The 9,775-nt window shown below is 40.9% G+C and overlaps 1 pseudogene; it reads right to left on the bottom strand.

Moving 5' to 3' along the window:
- Nucleotides 1–1,079, bottom strand: LOC116640537 (annotated as a pseudogene).
- Between the last annotated feature and the right edge of the window lie 8,696 nt (nucleotides 1,080–9,775).

The following is a 9,775-nucleotide window of genomic DNA, read 5'->3' as shown; positions in this document are numbered from 1 at the left end:
TTAAGTAGGGAATGTGCAGTAGGAACCCTGCACATTAGGGCTCAGTGTCAGCGTCTGCCAGTGGGCTGTAAATGAAGAGCTGGCTGCCTCCTCTTGGCTGGAGGGAGCCTGTGGGGTGGGCATGGAAGGCAGGATCTCAGATTCAAACTGCAGGAGCTGCTGGCCCATGAAGCCAAAGTTGGGCTAGATCTTCATGAGGTAAGCCACACAGATGGTAGTTGAACGGGAGATCCCAGCCTCACAGTGGACCAGGATCCTGCCTCCCGTTTCACCGACATGGTCAGTGAAGTCCAGTGCTTCCTAAAAGTGGGAGCTAAGTCAGCCACGTGGCTGTCTTCTACCGGGATCCGTTTATTGTGCAGGTGGGTCATGCAGGCCTTGGATGTTCACCGTGAGACATTCAGCAGGGCAGTGACGTGCAGGTGGGCGAGCAACTGGCGCTTGGATACACCGTGGGCACTTCCAAGGTAGAGGACTGTAAGCTGGCCGCCCTGGTCATCAGCCGGCCACAGCTGATGTGCAGCACAGGTTTTGCACACTGGCTGCTGAGCGTTCTCTTGTGAAATGGGTTTTACACCCACGCAACAATCAAGACATTCCGAGTAGGAAGTCTCACGCGCCCCTTTAGGGAAGTACGCCCGCGAGCCAGCGGCCGATGGGGAGCCGAGTAGGGTGCCCGCGGAGCTGTCCTCACGCAGCGTCAAGCCGCCACGCAGCCGCCACGCAGCCGCCACGCAGCCGCCGTCCTCCAGACGCCATGTTGGGCAGCACGTAGTGCGCGGAGTCCGCGCCGCCGGCCGCCGTCGTGCCAGGAGGAGGTTGGCTGGCAGCGAGAGGCACACGTTCCGGTCGGCGGAAGCCAGCTGGGCCGCTGTCGAGCGCCACGAGGCGCGCGGGTGCCCGCGGCCGGGGTGCCGGCTGGGAGGCCCAGGAGGGTGAGCCGCGGGGCCGCAGCCACCCACTGGGTCTTTCCCGCCCCTTGCGTTGCCGCCCGTCGGAAGCCAGGCCGGGAGTCTTGAATGAGGTATGAGCGTAACAAAACGTGCAGCATAACTGCAAACTAAATCGAAGTAAGACATTTAACTGGAAGGGCCAGTTAAGATGGGTCGTTAATATACTTCTGGTGTATTTTATAATGGGACTCTGGCTTAGATATCACAGGTTTCGAGGACTCCTCAGAGATAAGTACATCACCCCCCCCCCCTTTAAGGATCCAGGTGTGAGGGTGCCCAGTGGTTGCGCAGTGTCTGGAGGCAGCAAGTCCCTGGTGAGGAGGCCATGGGGCAGTTAGGATGATTGGCTCATCCCCAGCACGGTTCTGTTTTCCTTGAACCCCGTTGTGAGCCTGGGAGTTCACGTAAGCTGAATTCTTTCCCGGGAGCCCCCCCACTGTGCTCGATGGGCCCCCCCCCCCCCCCGGGGGGAATAATACTATTTACCTCATAGGGTTGTGATGATTAAATGAGATAATTCAGGTAATGTCCCTAGCATAGTCCTTGGTATAGTGGAAGTATTTAATCAAATAAATCAATTTCAAATATAATCAGGTAGATGATATATAAATAATACTGTACAATATTATTAGAGATTTGTCTCTCAGAGACCCGGGAGAGGCTTTCCACTGTATGGTATTTGCACAGGGCAGTGGACTATAGTTTCAGGGGTCCCAAGTGGCTTGTTCCCCTTCTGTGGCCTGTTTCCATTTGGGAATTTAGCCTCCATGGTTCTCTTGGCCTTTTCTCTTGTCATATAGTTAGCTTGGAATGTGCCTCCTGCTTCATTCCTTCCTATCTGAAAACACATCACAAGATCTGACTGTACAAGCTCATCTAGGAAATGTACCGTGTTTGGATCTTAGTATGGATGTCCTTGAATTTATTTTATAGCTAACATCATTCATATTCTTGGCAGTGAGACAGGATCCCTCCCCCACTTTTTTTTTTCCTTCACGCTTCCATCAACTCTGGATCATATGAAGTTGGTGAATATATGTTAGCTGATGTTGAGTAGGAAATGTTTTGTGATGGCCAGTCTCTCCTGTTGTGAAAATCATTTAACTGGATGACCTAACACAGATTGGTTTTTCTTTCTTTAATTTTAATTCCAGTAGAGTTAGTGTACAGTATTACATTAGTATAAGGTGTACAATATAGTGATTCAGCAATCCTGTACATTACTCATTGCTCATCAAGATAAGTGTACTCTAAATCTCCTTCACCTGTATTACCCATTTCACATCCACCTCCCCTCTGGCAACTACCAGTTTGTTCTCGAGAGTTAAGAGTCTGTTTTTTGGCTTGTCTCTTTTTTCTTTGTCCTTTTGTTTTGTTTCTTAAATTGAATGTAATATGAGTGAAATCATACGGTAGTTGTCTTTCCTCTGACTAACTTATTTCACATACCATTATACCCTCTGGATCCATCTGTGTTGTTCCAAATGGCAAGATTGCATTTTTTTTTTTATGGCTGAGTAATATTCCATTGTATTTATATACCACATCTTCTTTATCCATCTGTGGAGGGACGGTTAGGTTGCTTCCATATCTTGGCTATTGTAAATAATGCTGCAATAAACATAGGGGTACATTTATCTTTTTGAATTAGTGTTTTGTATTCTTTGGGTAAATACCCGGTAGTGGAATTACTGGATCATATAGTAATGCTATTTTTAAATTTTTGAGGAACCTCCATGCTGTCTTCCATAGTGGCTGTACCAATTTGCATTCCCATCAGCAGTGCAATTTGGTTCCTCTTTCTCCACATTCTTGCCAACACTTGTTTCTTGTGTTTTTCCTTTTAGCCATTCTGACAGGTGTGAGGTGATATCTCATTTTGGTTTGAATTTGTATGTCCCTGATAATGAGTGATGGTGAGCATTTTTTCATGTGTCTTTTGGCCATCTGAATGTCTTCTTTGGAAAAATGTCTGTTCATGTCTTCTGCCCATTTTTGATTGGAGTGTGTGTGTGTTTGTTGAATTGTAGCAGTTCTTTATATATTTTGGATAATAACCCTTTATCAGATATGTCATTTGCAAATACCTTCTCTCATTTAGTAGTCTTTTAGTTTTGTTGATCGTTCTTTTGCTGTGCAGGAGCTTTTAATTTTGATGTAGTCCCAGTAGTGTATTTTTGCTTTTGTTTCCCTTTCCTCAGGAGACATCTAGAAAAATGTTGCTAAGGCTATTTATTATCAGAGAAAGTACTGCCTGTGCTTTCTCCTAGGATTTTTATGGTTTCAGGTTTCACATTTAGGTCTTTAATCCATTTTAAGTTTTTTTTTTTTATAAAGATTTTATTTATTTGACAGAGAGAGACACAGTGAGAGAGGGAACACAAGCAGGGGGAGTGGGAGAGGGAGAAGCAGGCTTCCCGCGGAGCAGGGAGCCTGATGTGGGGCTCGATCCCAGGACCCTGGGATCATGACCTGAGCCGAAGGCAGATGCTTAACGACCGAGCCACCCAGGTGCCCCTCCATTTTAAGTTTATTTTTGTGTATGGTGTAAGAAAGTGGTCCAGTTTCATTCTTTTGCATGTTGCCGTCCTGTTTTCCCAACACCATTTGTTGAAGAGACTGTCTTTTTCCCATTGCGTATTCTTGCCTCCTTTGTCAAAGATCAGACCAGTTCCTTTAGGGAGAGGAGTTAAGGGCTTACTTTCTGGAAACATGTGACAATGACTGCAATTGAATAATGGTAGTAAAAGCTGTAGGAAATATCAAGCTGCCTAGATTCTGGGGAGTTTGGTACCACAAGATCAGAAAACATGGAAAAGGCCAGGAAGCCATAAGAGTGTGTTTTCTATTCTGCATGGACATGTTAAACCAGCATGGTGAATCTTAAATTTCAGAGGTACCTCTCAGGCTTGTTCTTGTGACCAAGTCCCTTTGAGTCACTACTGGGGACATCACAGAATAATGATCCATCTTACATGTGTTACATAATCCAGGAGCAGTTTTCTTGATTGAAAATTCTATAATCGTATGTGTACAGGTTCCATGCCTCAAAAATGTATACATAAATTATTTATAGGAAATGATACCTACAGTGATGGTCCTTCTTGTACCTGTCCTCACCTCCTTTCCTGGAGCTGGCTCTTACTGAGGCTAGGTTGTAGAAGGAGGCCTGTGGAGGACTTCCCTGTTAGCTCAATAACATATAAGAAGGTTTGCTAGTGGGAGTTAACCTTTTCCGAATATAGAGTTTGATTGCCTTTTAGTCCTCTCCATTTTCTCCATTCTCTGGACTTGTACATGGAGCAGAGGATACTTGCTCCATGTATATCGAAGGAGAGCTATGGAGGGGTTTTGGGGAGAGAGAAGGGAGTGAAGGAGTAAAAGAAAAGGAAGAGCAAAAGAAGGCAAAAGGGCAAGGTGAAGAGAAGGGAGAGAGGACATCTTTTTCAGGGTGTCTGCACAGAGCTGGGGACTAAAAACCATTTGTATGAGCCCATGAGCCAAACTGAGGAAATTAGAGAAGAAACCCCCAAATCTCTCTCACCAGAAAGGCTTTCTATTGGTTAGAATATATTGCTTGAACATGGAATAAGTAGCTGTTTGAATAGTTTTTTCTGGAATTTATGTTGGTATTTGATAGGTTAAGATTAAGAATTTATTCTCTAATCCACAATAAAGGACTTGATGTAGAGATTTTGTACATTCTGAAGTTTTTTGTTTTGTTTTTGTTTTTGTTTTTTTACGTAAATCATTTTACTACCAGGACCTTTGTTTTGTCAATTAATCCACAGTAGCTAATAAGAACAGTATTTTCCTGAACTTATTCTGTGCCGGGCACTGTGTTAAGTGCTTGATATAGATTATGACATTTAATTTTTATGGTATGCCTAAGAAGTAGGCTATCATGAATCCATTTGACTTAGAGAGCTGAGGTTCAGAGACGTTAAGCAACTTTCTCAAAGTTGTACAGCTAGTGAAAGACAGAGCCCAAATATCTTATTCTAATACCTTTGTTGGTAATCAGCTCACTCTACTGCCTCTGCAGTAGAATTTTAATAAAAATGGAAGAAAAGTCTGTCCATTAATTGTGTGTGTGTGTGTGTGGATTGGGAAAAGACTCAACCTTTTTAAAAAAACTTAAACTTTTGATTTTAGAATAGTTGTAGATTTACAAAATTATTGTGAAATAATACAGAGTACCTGTATTCTCTATACCCAGTTTCTCTTTTTATTAACAACTTACATTAGAATGATATGTTTGTCATAATAAATAAACCAACCTTGATATATTATTAACTAAGGCCCATAGCTTATTCAGATTTCCTCTTACATCTTTCTTCTGTTCCAGGTTCCCAACTAGGATATCACACTACATTTAGTAGTCCTGTGGCAGTTTCTCAGACTTTTTTGTTTTTGGTTACCTTGACAGTTTTGAGGATTACTTGTCAGAGATTTTGTAGAGTGTCACTCAGTTGGAACTTGTCTGATGTTTTTCTCATGATTAGGTTGGGTAATATATTTTTGGAGGAAGACTGCAGAGGTAAAATGCTATTTTCATCATCTTATATCAAGGGTCATCCTATCAACATGACTTATCACTGTTGATGTTAATGTTGATCATCTTGCTAAGGTAGTGTTTGTCAGGTTTCTCCCCTGTAAAGTTATTCTTTTCTTCTGTTTCCATGCTGTTCTCTTAAAGAGCTGGGAGTTACGTGCCACCTCTTTCAGGATAGAGTATCTACACAAGTAATTTGGAATTTGTCACAGTGGATTTGTCTCTTTTCCTTATTTATTTATTCCTATTATTATATAGTCATTAATTTATGTCAGTATGGATTCATGGATATTTATTTCATACTTTGGGTTATAATCCAATACAGCTTTATTTTATTGCTCAAATTGTTTTAGCTGTGGCTACTGGGAGGTCTTTCAGCTGGCTCCTGTGTCCCTGTGATACATCAAGTTAGAATTATTTTGGAGCACTTTCTTACTCTCTGGCACTACAAGATGCTTCAGGATCATCTTGTGTATTTCCTGCTCCAGTCCTTGAATCTGCCATTTCTCCAAGCAGCCCTGGTTTCCTTCCCTGGAGAATTAGTATTAGAAACCAAGATATGCACATTAAGTGTGCTCATTGCTGTTGGAATGTCATTGCTTCTAGGTCCTCTCAGCTGAAAGAGCAAGGAAATATATGTGTGTATACTAACTTGTGTATATACACATCTATATATTTTCTGTATGTAACCATCTGTATGTACATTAAACTAAACATGAGTTCATATTAGTATCTCCAGCCCTAATTTATTGTTACATGGATCATTCTAACTTCCTTCCTTTGTTCATCTGTAAATTCTCACTCCAACAGTGAGAAATCTGGTTCCTGCCATTTACCATTCCTTCACTTAGCAATATCAGAATTTTTTATCCAAATCTCCAAGGAAAACAGCATTACCAACTGGAGTACAGTGCTGTGTGCAGTTCCTTTTTACTTTGGTGTTATAGATTCTACTTATTTCCAAAGTTGCTTGAGTCAGTACCATTTACCCCCACCCCCTTCAATGAGGTTCACACATTTGTAATATAGTTAATATAGTTGGTTTGTCACATTTTGTATTCCATTCTGGGATCCTCTGTCCTCCTAAGTAATTTTTTTCTAATTTTCATCTTGTTTACAGTAACACAGAGAAGAGTTTCAACACCCCCAGAATTCACTGCACTTCATCTACTCAACTTCACCTTCCTAACTCCTGGCAACCACTGATCTGTTTACTAGTTTTATAGTTTTGCCTTTCCAGAATTTCATATAATTGGAATCATACAGTAGGTAGCTTTTTCAGGCTGACTTCTTTCATTTAGCAATATGCATTTAAGAATTACCCATGTCTTTTCGTGTCTTGATGGCTGTTTCTTTTTATCACTGGGTAGTATTCCATTGTCTGGATGAACCACAGTTTATCCATTTACCTGTTAAAAAGGACGTGTTGGTTGCTTCCAATCCGTGCAGATATTTGTGGGAATATAAGTTTCAGCTCATTTAGATAAATACCTAGGAGTACAATTGCTGAGTCATATGGTGAGACTTTGTTTAATTTTGTAGGAAACAGCCAAACCGTCTTTTAAGATGGCTGTACCATTTTGTATTCCCATCAGCAATGAATGTTTCTGTTGCTCTGTATCTTTGCCAGCATTTGGTGTTGTCAGTTTTTTGGATATAGTCATTGTAATAGTTGTGTAGTAGTATCTTGTTTTTACTTGCGGTTCCCTAATGACAAATGATATTGAGCACATTTTCTATGCCATCTGTATATCTTCTTTGGTGAGGTGTCCAGATCTTTGCCTGCTTTTTATTCTGCCTTTTTTTTTTTTAATTGTTGGCTTTTAGGGTTCATTCATATTTTGGATATATTACAGTATTTATATATATACTGCAAATATTTTTTTTCAGTCCATCTTCTGATTTTTTTCCAGTCTTCCAGGCTTGTCTTTTCATTTTCTTAACAGTGTCTTTCACTGAGCAGAAGTTTTAATTTTAATAAAGTCCAACTTATCAATTTTTTCTTTCATAGACTGTGCTATTGATGTTGTATTTAAAAACTCATTACGAAACCCAAGGTCATGTAGATTTTCTCTTATGTTTTCTTCAAGAAGTTTTTATATTTTTTCCATTTCACATTTAGGCGTATGATCCATTCTGAGTTAAGTTTTGTGCAAGGTGTAATGTCTGTGTCCAGGTTCATCTTTTTTGTATATGGACATTCAGTTGTCCTAGCACCATTTCTTGGAAAGCCAACATATATTTTTTATTAGAAAAATATTTCTGTCCAGTTTGGGGAACTAGAGTGCTGTGGAGGCAGGCTTTGAAAACTCTGGCCTAGTCACTGAAGTCTTCCTATAACCTCCATATGCCGTTTTCTTTTCACCCATCTCTCTGTCAAATCAGATGCTGTCTGCTGCCTACTGAAGATAACTACAAAGACTTTGTTATTTCAATGCACAAGAGAGGAATTGCTGTCTGCGTGTGTCAGAGACAGTAAAGTCCCTTTGGGAGGGGAGTTTGTAGAGGAAGAGGCAGTGGTTGGAGAGCCTCTATTTTATCCTTGAAGATAGAAAACTCTTAAGATGGATAGGATTTAATTAACATACTTTTGAGACAAACATCTCTTAGGAAAAATACAGAATTATGCAGTACATACATACACCTGCATGTGTGTGAGTGCACACACACACACGCACGCACACATATGGCCTTTTTTCTAAAGCTTGGCATTCTTTAGGAGCACCATCAATACCCTTTTCCAGGTCTTGGGGAGAGCCAGACAGACGCTCTCCATCATCACATGCCTCATCAGGGAAGTGGGGAGCAGATTTTCATAACTGTGATGTATGTTACAACATTAAATATGATAGCGTATGAAATCAGCTACATACTTCACAATCCCGTTTATTTAGAGATTGTGTGAAAATCAGACATACATTTATTATTTTGCTTGTGATGAATTGAAAAATGAAGAAGAGTGCCATCTTGTGGGCATCTCTGTTACTACCACATCTCATCAGATCTTGGTGCAAGTCCATCAAACCTAGAGAACCGGTCTGTATAGGAACGCATCTCTATGTAATGTATCAGCTGAGGGCAACTGATTAAAGACCTCTCTTAGTTCTTTTACCGCTATTGAATCATTCTGTGGACTTTTATTTTCATAAATTACTAAAAGGTACTTCCTAATAACCTATAAAGTCAGTCATGGAGGGGTACTGACATTGGCATTTATAATAAAAAATGGCATATTATCAGTTCCTTTACATACTCTAATTCCATTTTGTATAAGAAGTTTGGCTGACAAGACTCCTAGTACATGAACCCACATGGAATGGGAATTTCAGAAATTTCCAGGGAGGATGTTTTGTATTCAGCATTATATTGAGTTTGGTTGTGGTTTTAGTCTTGTCTTAGAGTATGGTTGTTATTTATTTATCAGTATGAGAAAAGAACCAGGACAGACCACTCAGTAACAAGACAGAAGTTTTAGTAGCAATTCAGGGACCACTGAGTCAGATGGTGGACTCCAGGCCAAGATAGGGAATTGGATGCTGGGAAGCTCTTTGGCAAGATGGAGCCAAGGAGGACAGATCATGCTACTTATTGCTGAGAGACCCCTTCTAATTCCAGGTTTACTGTTTTTTTTTACCATGAGACCTTGGGCAAATCCCTTCACCTCACTGGGATTTTTTTTTTCAATCTGTGAAATGACAACTTTGAAATGTATATTCCCCAGTGTCTCTTCAAGGCCTGAAATTTGATATATCAAAGAGAGGGCCACATTTCATTCAAACCCAGGTTTCCTGATTAGGGATGGGATTTATCACAAAGATACTTATTTTTTTTTTAAATGTTTTATTTATTTATTTGACAGAGAGAGACACAGCGAGAGAGAGAACACAAGCAGGGGGAATGGGAGAGGGAGAAGCAGGCTTCCCGCTAAGCAGGAGCCCGATGCGGGGCTCGATCCCAGGACCCTGGGATCATGACCTGAGCCGAAGGCAGATGCTTAACGACTGAACCACTCAGGCGCCCCAAGATACTTATTTTTAGTGAAGCTTTTAAGGAGATATTCTGAAGCCATGGAAATAGTTTATATTTTACATTGTAACAAATTACATAAATACTTGAATATAATTACTCCTTCATTATTGTTCTCCTCACTTTGAATTCCTATAACCCTTATATGATGAGGTATCAGAGAAAAGGCACACTCACTTCAAGTACTGAGGCCGCTGGGCCATTGCTGCATTGGAGATATATTCTCCTTGTAGATGCATGC

The sequence above is a fragment of the Phoca vitulina genome, unplaced genomic scaffold (assembly GCF_004348235.1).
Source record: "Phoca vitulina isolate PV1807 unplaced genomic scaffold, GSC_HSeal_1.0 scaffold20, whole genome shotgun sequence".
Taxonomy (NCBI): domain Eukaryota; kingdom Metazoa; phylum Chordata; class Mammalia; order Carnivora; family Phocidae; genus Phoca; species Phoca vitulina.
Note: the sequence above shows the minus strand (reverse complement) of the source record. Positions and strands in the feature narration are given on the sequence as shown.